Source organism: Oncorhynchus kisutch, linkage group LG6 (assembly GCF_002021735.2).
Source record: "Oncorhynchus kisutch isolate 150728-3 linkage group LG6, Okis_V2, whole genome shotgun sequence".
NCBI classification, from domain to species: Eukaryota; Metazoa; Chordata; class Actinopteri; order Salmoniformes; family Salmonidae; genus Oncorhynchus; species Oncorhynchus kisutch.
In genome coordinates, this window is record NC_034179.2 from 2,396,514 (window position 1) to 2,408,956 (window position 12,443).

The 12,443-nt window shown below is 51.2% G+C and overlaps 1 protein-coding gene across 2 annotated transcripts in view; it reads right to left on the bottom strand.

The window, feature by feature from the left end:
* lpar1 (lysophosphatidic acid receptor 1) overlaps nucleotides 1-12,443 on the bottom strand; it is a 107,346-nt gene that overhangs the window by 40,135 nt on the left and 54,768 nt on the right. The window lies entirely within an intron of this gene.

Below are 12,443 nucleotides of genomic sequence, written 5' to 3' on the forward strand. Positions count from 1 at the left end.
GATTGTGACAGAGTGAGGAAATGGTGAATTAGACAGGATTGTGACAGAGTGAGGTAATGGTGAATTAGACAGGATTGTGACACACTGAGGTAATGGTGAACTAGACAGGATTGTGACACACTGAGGTAATGGTGAATTAGACAGGATTGTGACACACTGAGGTAATGGTGAACTAGACAGGATTGTGACACACTGAGGTAATGGTGAATTAGACAGGATTGTGACAGAGTGAGGTAATGGTAAATTAGACAGGATTGTGACAGAGTGAGGTAATGGTGAATTAGACAGGATTGTGACACACTGAGGTAATGGAGAACTAGACAGGATTGTGACAGAGTGAGGTAATGGTGAATTAGACAGGATTGTGACAGAGTGAGGTAATGGTGAATGAGACAGGATTGTGTCAGACTGGGGTAATGGGGAATTAGACAGGATTGTGACAGTGTTGTAATGGTGAATTAGACAGGACTATGACAGAGTGCGGTAATGGTGAATTAGACAGGATTGTGTCAGACAGACTGTGGTAATGGTGAATTAGACAGGATTGTGTCAGACAGACTGTGGTAATGGTGAATTAGACAGGATTGTGTCAGACAGACAGGGGTAATGGTGAATTGGACAGGATTGTGACAGAGTGAGGTAATGGTGTACTAGATGGGATTGTGACAGAATACGGTAATGGTGAATTAGACAGAATTTGGCAGAATATGGTAACGGTGAATTCGACAGGACTATGACAGAGTGCGGTAATGGTGGATTAGACAGGATTGTGTCAGACAGACTGTGGTAATGGTGAACTAGACAGGATTGTGACACACTGAGGTAATGGAGAACTAGACAGGATTGTGACAGAGTGAGGTAATGGTAAATTAGACAGGATTGTGACAGAGTGAGGTAATGGTGAATTAGACAGGATTGTGACACACTGAGGTAATGGTGAATTAGACAGGATTGTGACATAGTGAGGTAATGGTGAATTAGACAGGATTGTGACACACTGAGGTAATGGTGAATTAGACAGGATTGTGACACACTGAGGTAATGGTGAATTAGACAGGATTGTGACACACTGAGTAATGGAGAACTAGACAGGATTGTGACACACTGAGGTAATGGTAAATTAGACAGGATTGTGACAGCGTGAGGTAATGGTGAATGAGACATGATTGTGTCAGACTGAGGTAATGGGGAATTAGACAGGATTGTGACAGTGTTGTAATGGTGAATTAGACAGGACTATGACAGAGTGCGGTAATGGTGAATTAGACATTATTGTGTCAGATTGAGGTAATGGTGATTTAGACAGGATTGTGTCAGACAGACTGTGGTAATGGTGAATTGGACAGGATTGTGACAGAGTGAGGTAATGGTGAACTAGATGGGATTGTGACAGAATACGGTAATGGTGAATTAGACAGGATTTTGTCAGAATATGGTAACGGTGAATTCGACAGGACTATGACAGAGTGCGGTAATGGTGGATTAGACAGGATTGTGTCAGACAGACTGTGGTAATGGTGAATTAGACAGGATTGTGACAAAGTGTGGTAATTGTGAATTGGACAGGATTGTGACAGAGTGAGGTAATGTTGAATTAGACAGGGTTGTGACAGAGTGAGGTAATGTTGAATTAGACAGGATTGTGACAGAGTGCGGTAGTGGTGAATTAGACAGGATTGTGTCAGACAGACTGTGGTAATGGTGAATTAGACAGGATTGTGACAGAGTGTGGTAATTGTGAATTGGACAGGATTGTGACAGAGTGAGGTAATGTTGAATTAGACAGGATTGCGACAGAGTGCGGTAGTGGTGAACTAGACAGGATTGTGACACACTGAGGTAATGGAGAACTAGACAGGATTGTGACAGAGTGAGGTAATGGTGAATTAGACAGGATTGTGACACACTGAGGTAATGGAGAACTAGACAGGATTGTGACAGAGTGAGGTAATGGTGAATTAGACAGGATTGTGACAGAGTGAGGTAATGGTGAATGAGACAGGATTGTGTCAGACTGAGGTAATGGGGAATTAGACAGGATTGTGACAGTGTTGTAATGGTGAATTAGACAGGACTATGACAGAGTGCGGTAATGGTGAATTAGACAGGATTGTGACAGAGTGAGGTAATGGTGAATTAGACAGGATTGTGACACACTGAGGTAATGGTGAATTAGACATGATTGTGACACACTGAGGTAATGGAGAACTAGACAGGATTGTGACAGAGTGAGGTAATGGTGAATTAGACAGGATTGTGACACACTGAGGTAATGGAGAACTAGACAGGATTGTGACAGAGTGAGGTAATGGTGAATTAGACAGGATTGTGACAGAGTGAGGTAATGGTGAATGAGACAGGATTGTGTCAGACTGAGGTAATGGGGAATTAGACAGGATTGTGACAGTGTTGTAATGGTGAATTAGACAGGACTATGACAGAGTGCGGTAATGGTGATTTAGACATTATTGTGTCAGATTGAGGTAATGGTGAATTAGACAGGATTGTGTCAGACAGACTGTGGTAATGGTGAATTAGACAGGATTGTGACAGAGTGTGGTAATTGTGAATTGGACAGGATTGTGACAGAGTGAGGTAATGTTGAATTAGACAGGATTGCGACAGAGTGCGGTAGTGGTGAACTAGACAGGATTGTGACACACTGAGGTAATGGAGAACTAGACAGGATTGTGACAGAGTGAGGTAATGGTGAATTAGACAGGATTGTGACACACTGAGGTAATGGAGAACTAGACAGGATTGTGACAGAGTGAGGTAATGGTGAATTAGACAGGATTGTGACAGAGTGAGGTAATGGTGAATGAGACAGGATTGTGTCAGACTGAGGTAATGGGGAATTAGACAGGATTGTGACAGTGTTGTAATGGTGAATTAGACAGGACTATGACAGAGTGCGGTAATGGTGAATGAGACATGATTGTGTCAGACTGAGGTAATGGGGAATTAGACAGGATTGTGACAGTGTTGTAATGGTGAATTAGACAGGACTATGACAGAGTGCGGTAATGGTGAATTAGACATTATTGTGTCAGATTGAGGTAATGGTGATTTAGACAGGATTGTGTCAGACAGACTGTGGTAATGGTGAATTGGACAGGATTGTGACAGAGTGAGGTAATGGTGAACTAGATGGGATTGTGACAGAATACGGTAATGGTGAATTAGACAGGATTTTGTCAGAATATGGTAACGGTGAATTCGACAGGACTATGACAGAGTGCGGTAATGGTGGATTAGACAGGATTGTGTCAGACAGACTGTGGTAATGGTGAATTAGACAGGATTGTGACAAAGTGTGGTAATTGTGAATTGGACAGGATTGTGACAGAGTGAGGTAATGTTGAATTAGACAGGGTTGTGACAGAGTGAGGTAATGTTGAATTAGACAGGATTGTGACAGAGTGCGGTAGTGGTGAATTAGACAGGATTGTGTCAGACAGACTGTGGTAATGGTGAATTAGACAGGATTGTGACAGAGTGTGGTAATTGTGAATTGGACAGGATTGTGACAGAGTGAGGTAATGTTGAATTAGACAGGATTGCGACAGAGTGCGGTAGTGGTGAACTAGACAGGATTGTGACAGAGTGAGGTAATGGTGAATTAGACAGGACTGTGTCAGACAGACTGTGGTAATGGTGAATTAGACAGGATTGTGTCAGACAGACTGTGGTATGGTGAACTAGACAGGATTGTGTCAGAATCCGGTAATGGTAAATTAGACAGGGTTATTTAGTAGTCTGAAACTGTCACGAGACATTCCATTTGGTCTGATTCACACTTGTTAGACATGCTGTTCACAGAGCAATACATCATGCCATATCATAATATAATTACAGAGATATGTCAGATTCACATTACAGTACACACGCGCACGCACACACACACACACACACACACACACACACACACACACACACACACACACACACACACACCACACACACACACACACACACACACACACACACACACACACACACACACACACACACACACACACACACACACACACACACACACACAATACTAATAGACATGATTATTTCCCATGATGGGTCTTCATCACAGGAACACTGGCCTTCCTTAGTCAATGAGAAGTGACATGTGAATGTGGATGAGCCTAGGTATTATGTGTTCACCTCAAATGGCATCCTACTTCCTTTGTAGTGCACTACTTTTAACTAGAAAACTATGGGTATAAATGGGATAGGGTGTCATTTAGGACACAGATGGTCAGATGAGATAGCAAGGGATCCTGCTCTTTTCTCTGATACAAGTTTCCCAGGAGAAATCAAGAATAAATTATTTTACAGCATTCCGAAAGCTGGAATCTGTCATCCTCATCTGCTGTCCAGATGTGGTACTTGGAAAGACATTTAGTTTCCCTCCAACTATTAAACTAAACTCACTTCAGCTAGAGAAATAGAGCCTTAAATCCACCCGCCGCGCTTTCTCAGAAATATACACACCATTCGTAACAGTAGCTGAAGCAAACAATAGCTTTCAGGAAATGAATTATTGTGAAATAGAATCTCACTGCTCCTTCTAAAGAATTATATATATATATATATATATATATATCATTATTGCACCTGTGTCTGGCTATAAATTCCCTTCAGTGCTGTGAGAAAAACATGAGAAAGGAGGGATTGGGCAGAAGGGTGTTGAGGGGTTGAGAAGGGTGGTGAGGGGTTGAGAAGGGTGGTGAGGGGTTGAGAAGGGTGTTGAGGGGTTGAGAAGAGTGATGAGGGTTTGAGAAGGGTGGTGAGGGGTTGAGAAGGGTTGAGAAGGGTTGAGAAGGGTGGTGAGGGGTTGAGAAGGGTGGTGAGGGTTTGAGAAGGGTGGTGAGGGGTTGAGAAGGGTTGAGAAGGGTGGTGAAGGGTTGAGAAGGGTGGTGAGGGGATGAGAAGGGTGGTGAGGGGTTGAGAAGGGTGGTGAGGGGTTGAGAAGGGTGTTGAGGTGTTGAGAAGGGTGGTGAGGGGTTGAGAAGGGTTGAGAAGGGTGGTGAGTGGTTGTGAAGGGTTGAGAAGGGTGGTGAGGGGTTGAGAAGGGTGTTGCGGGGTTGAGAAGGGTGTTGAGGGTTTGAGAAGAGTGTTGAGGGGTTGAGAAGGGTGTTGAGGGGTTGAGAAGGGTGGTGAGGGGTTGAGAAGGGTGGTGAGGGGTTGAGAAGGGTGGTGAGGGGTTGAGAAGTGTGGTGAGGGGTTGAGAAGGGTGGTGAGGGGTTGAGAAGGGTGGTGCAGGGTTGAGAAGGGTGGTGAGGGGTTGAGAAGGGTGGTGAAGGGTGGTGAGGGGTTGAGAAGGGTGTTGAGGGGTTGAGAAGGGTGGTGAGGGGTTGAGAAGGGTGGTGAGGGGTTGAGAAGGGTGGTGAGGGGTTGAGAAGGGTGGTGAGGGGTTGGGAAGGGTGGTGAGGGGTTGAGAAGGGTGGTGAGGTGTTGAGAAGGGTGTTGAGGGGTTGAGAAGGGTGTTGAAGGTTTGAGAAGAGTGTTGAGGGTGTTGAGAAGGGTGTTGAGGGGTTGAGAAGGGTGGTGAGGGGTTGGGAAGGGTTGAGAAGGGTGGTGAGGGGTTGAGAAGGGTGGTGAGGGGTTGAGAAGTGTGGTGAGGGGTTGAGAAGGGTGGTGAGGGGTTGAGAAGGGTTGAGAAGGGTGGTGAGGGGTTGAGAAGGGTGGTGAGGGTTTGAGAAGGGTGGTGAGGGGTTGAGAAGGGTTGAGAAGGGTGGTGAAGGGTTGAGAAGGGTGGTGAGGGGATGAGAAGGGTGGTGAGGGGTTGAGAAGGGTGGTGAGGGGTTGAGAAGGGTGTTGAGGTGTTGAGAAGGGTGGTGAGGGGTTGAGAAGGGTTGAGAAGGGTGGTGAGTGGTTGTGAAGGGTTGAGAAGGGTGGTGAGGGGTTGAGAAGGGTGTTGAGGGGTTGAGAAGGGTGTTGAGGGTTTGAGAAGAGTGTTGAGGGTTGAGAAGGGTGTTGAGGGGTTGAGAAGGGTGGTGAGGGGTTGGGAAGGGTTGAGAAGGGTGGTGAGGGGTTGAGAAGGGTGGTGAGGGGTTGAGAAGTGTGGTGAGGGGTTGAGAAGGGTGGTGAGGGGTTGAGAAGGGTGGTGAGGGGTTGAGAAGGGTTGAGAAGGGTGGTGCAGGGTTGAGAAGGGTGGTGTGGGGTTGAGAAGGGTTGAGAAGGGTGGTGAAGGGTGGTGAGGGGTTGAGAAGGGTGGTGAGGGGTTGAGAAGGGTGTTGAGGGGTTGAGAAGGGTGGTGAGGGGTTGAGAAGGGTGGTGAGGGGTTGAGAAGGGTGGTGAGGGTTGAGAAGGGTGGTGAGGGGTTGAGAAGGGTGGTGAGGGGTTGAGAAGGGTTGAGAAGGGTGGTGAGGGGTTGAGAAGGGTGGTGAGGGGTTGAGAAGGGTGGTGAGGGGTTGAGAAGGGTGGTGAGGGGTTGAGAAGGGTGGTGAGGGGTTGAGAAGGGTTGAGAAGTGTGGTGAAGGGTTGTGAAGGGTTGAGAAGGGTGGTGAGGGGTTGAGAAGGGTGTTGAGGGGTTGAGAAGAGTGTTGAGGGGTTGAGAAGGGTGGTGAAGGGTTGAGAAGGGTGGTGAGGGGTTGAGAAGGGTTGAGAAGGGTGGTGAATGGTTGAGAAGGGTGGAGAAGGGTGGTGAGGGGTTGAGAAGGGTGTTGAGAAGGGCTTTGAGGGGTTGAGAAGGGTGGTGAGGGGTTGAGAAGGGTGGTGAGGGGTTGAGAAGGGTGTTGAGGGGTTGAGAAGGGTGGTGAGGGGTTGAGAAGGGTTGAGAAGGGTGGTGAAGGGTTGTGAAGGGTTGAGAAGGGTGGTGAAGGGTTGAGAAGGGTGTTGAGGGGTTGAGAAGAGTGTTGAGGGGTTGAGAAGGGTGTTGAGGGGTTGAGAAGGGTGGTGAGGGGTTGGGAAGGGTTGAGAAGGCTGGTGAGGGGTTGAGAAGGGTGGTGAGGGGTTGAGAAGTGTGGTGAGGGGTTGAGAAGGGTGGTGAGGGGTTGAGAAGGGTGGTGAGGGGTTGAGAAGGGTGGTGCAGGGTTGAAAGGGTGGTGAGGGGTTGGGAAGGGTTGAGAAGGGTGGTGAAGGGTTGAGAAGGGTTGAGAAGGGTGGTGAGGTGTTGAGAAGGGTGTTGAGGGTTGAGAAGGGTGTTGAGGGTTTGAGAAGAGTGTTGAGGGTGTTGAGAAGGGTGTTGAGGGGTTTGAGAAGGGTGGTGAGGGGTTGGGAAGGGTTGAGAAGGGTGGTGAGGGGTTGAGAAGGGTGGTGAGGGGTTGAGAAGTGTGGTGAGGGGTTGAGAAGGGTGGTGAGGGGTTGAGAAAGGTTGAGAAGGGTGGTGAGGGGTTGAGAAGGGGTGGTGAGGGTTTGAGAAGGGTGGTGAGGGGTTGAGAAGGGTTGAGAAGGGTGGTGAAGGGTTGAGAAGGGGTGGTGAAGGGATGAGAAGGGTGTGAGGGTTGAGAAGGTGAGAAGGGTGTTGAGGTGTTTGAGAAGGGTGGTGAGGGGTTGAGAAGGGTTGAGAAGGGTGGTGAGTGGTTGTGAAGGGTTGAGAAGGGTGGTGAGGGGTTGAGAAGGGGGTTGAGGGGTTGAGAAGGGTGTTGAGGGTTTGAGAAGAGTGTTGAGGGGTTTGAGAAGGGTGTTGAGGGGTTGAGAAGGGTGGTGAGGGGTTGGAAGGGTTGAGAAGGGTGGTGAGGGGTTGAGAAGGGTGGTGAGGGTTGAGAAGTGTGGTGAGAGGGGTTGAGAAGGGTGGTGAGGGGTTGAGAAGGGTGGTGAGGGGTTGAGAAGGGTTGAGAAGGGGGGTGCAGGGTTGAGAAGGGTGGTGTGGGGTTGAGAAGAGGTTGAGAAGGGTGGTGAAGGGTGGTGAGGGGTTGAGAAGGGTGGTGAGGGGTTGAGAAGGGTGTTGAGGTGTTGAGAAGGGTGGTGAGGGGTTGAGAAGGGTGGTGAGGGGGGATGTGAGAAGGGTGTGAGGGGTTGAGAAGGGGTGGTGAGGGGTTGAGAAGGGTGGTGAGGGGTTGAGAAGGGTGGTGAGGGGTTGAGAAGGGTTGAGAAGGGTGGTGAGGGGTTGAGAAGGGTGGTGAGGGGTTGAGAAGGGTTGAGAAGTGTGGTGAAGGGTTGTGAAGGTTGAGAAGGGTGGTGAGGGGTTGAGAAGGGTGTTGAGGGGTTGAGAAGAGTGTTGAGGGGTTTGAGAAGGGTGGTGAAGGGTTGAGAAGGGTGGTGAGGGGTTGAGAAGGGTTGAGAAGGGTGGTGAAGGGTTGAGAAGGGTGGAGAAGGGTGGTGAGGGGTTGAGAAGGGTGTTGAGAAGGGCTTTGAGGGGTTGGAGAAGGGTGGTGAGGGGTTGAGAAGAGTGGTGAGGGGTTGAGAAGGGTGTTGAGGGGTTGAGAAGGGTGGTGAGGGGTTGAGAAGGGTTGAGAAGTGTGGTGAAGGGTTGTGAAGGGTTGAGAAGGGTGGTGAAGGGTTGAGAAGGGTGTTGAGGGGTTGAGAAGAGTGTTGAGGGGTTGAGAAGGGTGTTGAGGGGTTGAGAAGGGTGGTGAGGGGTTGGGAAGGGTTGAGAAGGCTGGTGAGGGGTTGAGAAGGGTGGTGAGGGGTTGAGAAGTGTGGTGAGGGGTTGAGAAGGGTGGTGAGGGGTTGAGAAGGGTGGTGAGGGGTTGAGAAGGGTGGTGCAGGGTTGAAAGGGTGGTGAGGGGTTGGGAAGGGTTGAGAAGGGTGGTGAAGGGTTGAGAAGGGTTGAGAAGGGTGGTGAGGTGTTGAGAAGGGTGTTGAGGGGTTGAGAAGGGTGTTGAGGGTTTGAGAAGAGTGTTGAGGGTGTTGAGAAGGGTGTTGAGGGGTTGAGAAGGGTGGTGAGGGGGTTGGGAAGGGTTGAGAAGGGTGGTGAGGGGTTGAGAAGGGGTGGTGAGGGGTTGAGAAGTGTGGTGAGGGGTTGAGAAGGGTGGTGAGGGGTTGAGAAAGGTTGAGAAGGGTGGTGAGGGGTTGAGAAGGGTGGTGAGGGTTTGAGAAGGGTGGTGAGGGGTTGAGAAGGGTTGAGAAGGGTGGTGAAGGGTTGAGAAGGGTGGTGAGGGGATGAGAAGGGTGGTGAGGGGTTGAGAAGGGTGGTGAGGGGTTGAGAAGGGTGTTGAGGTGTTGAGAAGGGTGGTGAGGGGTTGAGAAGGGTTGAGAAGGGTGGTGAGTGGTTGTGAAGGGTTGAGAAGGGTGGTGAGGGGTTGAGAAGGGTGTTGAGGGGTTGAGAAGGGTGTTGAGGGTTTGAGAAGAGTGTTGAGGGGTTGAGAAGGGTGTTGAGGGGTTGAGAAGGGTGGTGAGGGGTTGGGAAGGGTTGAGAAGGGTGGTGAGGGGATTGAGAAGGGTGGTGAGGGGTTGAGAAGTGTGGTGAGGGGTTGAGAAGGGTGGTGAGGGTTGAGAAGGGTGGTGAGGGGTTGAGAAGGGTTGAGAAGGGTGGTGCAGGGGTGGTGAGGGTTGAGAAGGGTGGTGAGGGGTTGAGAAGGGTGTTGAGGGGTTGAGAAGGGTGGTGAGGGGTTGAGAAGGGTGGTGAGGGGTTGAGAAGGGTGGTGAGGGGTTGAGAAGGGTGGTGAGGGTTGAGAGGGTGGTGAGGGGTTGAGAAGGGTGGTGAGGGTTGAGAAGGGTGGTGAGGGGTTGAGAAGGGTTTGAGAAGGGTGGTGAGGGGTTGAGAAGGGTGGTGAGGGGTTGAGAAGGGTGGTGAGGGGTTGAGAAGGGTGGTGAGGGGTTGAGAAGGGTTGAGAAGTGTGGTGAAGGGTTGTGAAGGGTTGAGAAGGGTGGTGAGGGGTTGAGAAGGGTGTTGAGGGGTTGAGAAGAGTGTTGAGGCGTTGAGAAGGGTGGTGGAGGGTTGAGAAGGGTGGTGAGGGGTTTGAGAAGGGTTGAGAAGGGTTGAGAAGGGTGGTGAAGGGTTGAGAAGGGTGGAGAAGGGTGGTGAGGGGTTGAGAAGGGTTTTGAGGGGTTGAGAAGGGTGGTGAGGGGTTGAGAAGGGTGGTGAGGGGTTGAGAAGGGTGTTGAGGGGTTGAGAAGGGTGGTGAGGGGTTGAGAAGGGTTGAGAAGTGTGGTGAAGGGTTGTGAAGGGTTGAGAAGGGTGGTGAGGGGTTGAGAAGGGTGGTGAGGGGTTGAGAAGTGTGGTGAGGGGTTGAGAAGGGTGGTGAGGGGTTGAGAAGGGTGGTGAGGGGTTGAGAAGGGTGGTGCAGGGTTGAAAGGGTGGTGAGGGGTTGGGAAGGGTTGAGAAGGGTGGTGAAGGGTTGAGAAGGGTTGAGAAGGGTGGTGAGGTGTTGAGAAGGGTGTTGAGGGGTTGAGAAGGGTGTTGAGGGTTTGAGAAGAGTGTTGAGGGTGTTGAGAAGGGTGTTGAGGGGTTGAGAAGGGTGGTGAGGGGTTGGGAAGGGTTGAGAAGGGTGGTGAGGGGTTGAGAAGGGTGGTGAGGGGTTGAGAAGTGTGGTGAGGGGTTGAGAAGGGTGGTGAGGGGTGAGAAGGGTTGAGAAGGGTGGTGAGTGGTTGAGAAGGGTGGTGAGGGTTTGAGAAGGGTGGTGAGGGGTTGAGAAGGGTTGAGAAGGGTGGTGACAGGGTTGAGAAGGGTGGTGAGGGGATGAGAAGGGTGGTGAGGGGTTGAGAAGGTGGTGAGGGGTTGAGAAGGGTGTTGAGGGTTGAGAAGGTGTGAGGGGTTGAGAAGGGTTTGAGAGGGTGGTGAGTGTTGTGAAGGGTTGAGAAGGGTGGTGAGGGGTGAGAAGGGTGTTGAGGGGTTGAGAAGGGTGTTGAGGGGTTGAGAAGAGTGATGAGGGTTGAGGAAGGTGGTGAGGGGTTGAGAAGGGTTGAGAAGGGTTGAGAAGGGTTGTGAGGGGTTGAGAAGGGTGGTGAGGGTTTGAGAAGGGTGGTGAGGGGGTTGAGAAGGGTTTGAGAAGGGTGGTGAAGGGGTGAGAAGGTGGTGAGGGGATGAGAAGGGGTGGTGAGGGGTTGAGGGAGGGGGTTGAGAAGGGTGTTGAGGTGTTGAGAAGGGTGGTGAGGGGTTGAGAAGGGTTGAGAAGGGTGGTGAGTGGTTGTGAAGGGTTGAGAAGGGTGGTGAGGGGTTGAGAAGGGTGTTGCGGGTTTGAGAAGGGTGTTGAGGGTTTGAGAAGAGTGTTGAGGGGTTGAGAAGGGTGTTGAGGGGTTGAGAAGGGTGGTGAGGGGTTGGGAAGGGTTGAGAAGGGTGGTGAGGGGTTGAGAAGGGTGGTGAGGGGTTGAGAAGTGTGGTGAGGGGTTGAGAAGGGTGGTGAGGGGTTGAGAAGGGTGGTGAGGGGTTGAGAAGGGTTGAGAAGGGTGGTGCAGGGTTGAGAAGGGTGGTGAGGGGTTGAGAAGGGTGGTGAAGGGTGGTGAGGGTTGAGAAGGGTGTTGAGGGGTTGAGAAGGGTGGTGAGGGGTTGAGAAGGGTGGTGAGGGGTTGAGAAGGGTGGTGAGGGGTTGAGAAGGGTGGTGAGGGGTTGAGAAGGGGGGTGAGGGGTTGAGGGTGTTGAGAAGGGTGGTGAGGTGTTGAGAAGGGGGTGTTGAGGGGTTGAGAAGGGTGTTGAGGGTTTTGAGAAGAGGTTGAGGGTGTTGAGAAGGGTGTTGAGGGGTGAGAAGGGTTGGTAGGGGTTGGGAAGGGTTGAGAAGGGTGGTGAGGGGTTGAGAAGGGTGGTGAGGGTTTGAGAAGTGTGGTGAGGGGTTGAGAAGGGTGGTGAGGGGTTGAGAAGGGTTGAGAAGGGTGTGGTGAGGGTTGAGAAGGTGGTGAGGGTTTGAGAAGGGTTGTGAGGGGTTTTGAGAAGGGTTGAGAAGGGTGGTGAAGGGTTGAGAAGGGTGGTGAGGGGATGAGAAGGGTGGTGAGGGGTTGAGAAGGGTGGTGAGGGGTTGAGAAGGGTGTTGAGGTGTTGAGAAGGGTGGTGAGGGGTTGAGAGGGTTGAGAAGGGTGGTGAGTGGTTGTGAAGGGTGAGAAGGGGTGGTGAGGGGTTGAGAAGGGTGTTGAGGGGTTGAGAAGGGTGTTGAGGGGTGTTTGAGAGAGTGTTGAGGGGTTGAGAAGGGTGTTGAGGGGGTGAGGAAGGGTGGTGAGGGTTGGGAAGGGTTGAGAAGGGGGTGAGGGGTTTGAGAAGGGTGGTGAGGGGTTGAGAAGTGTGGTGGGGGTTGAGAAGGGTGGTGAGGGGTTGAGAAGGGTGGTGAGGGGTTGAGAAGGGTTGAGAAGGTGGTGCAGGGTTGAGAAGGGTGGTGTGGGGTTGAGAAGGGTTGAGAAGGGTGGTGAAGGGTGGTGAGGGGGGTGAGAAGGGTGGTGAGGGGTGAGAAGGGGTTGAGGGTTGAGAAGGGTGGTGAGGGGTTGAGAAGGGTGGTGTGAGGGGTTGAGAAGGGTGAGGGGTTGGGTTGAGAGGGGTGGTGAGGGTTGAGAAGGGTGGTGAGGGGTTGAGAAGGGTGGTGAGGGGTTGAGAAGGGTGGTGAGGGGTTGAGAAGGGTTGAGAAGGGTGGTGAGGG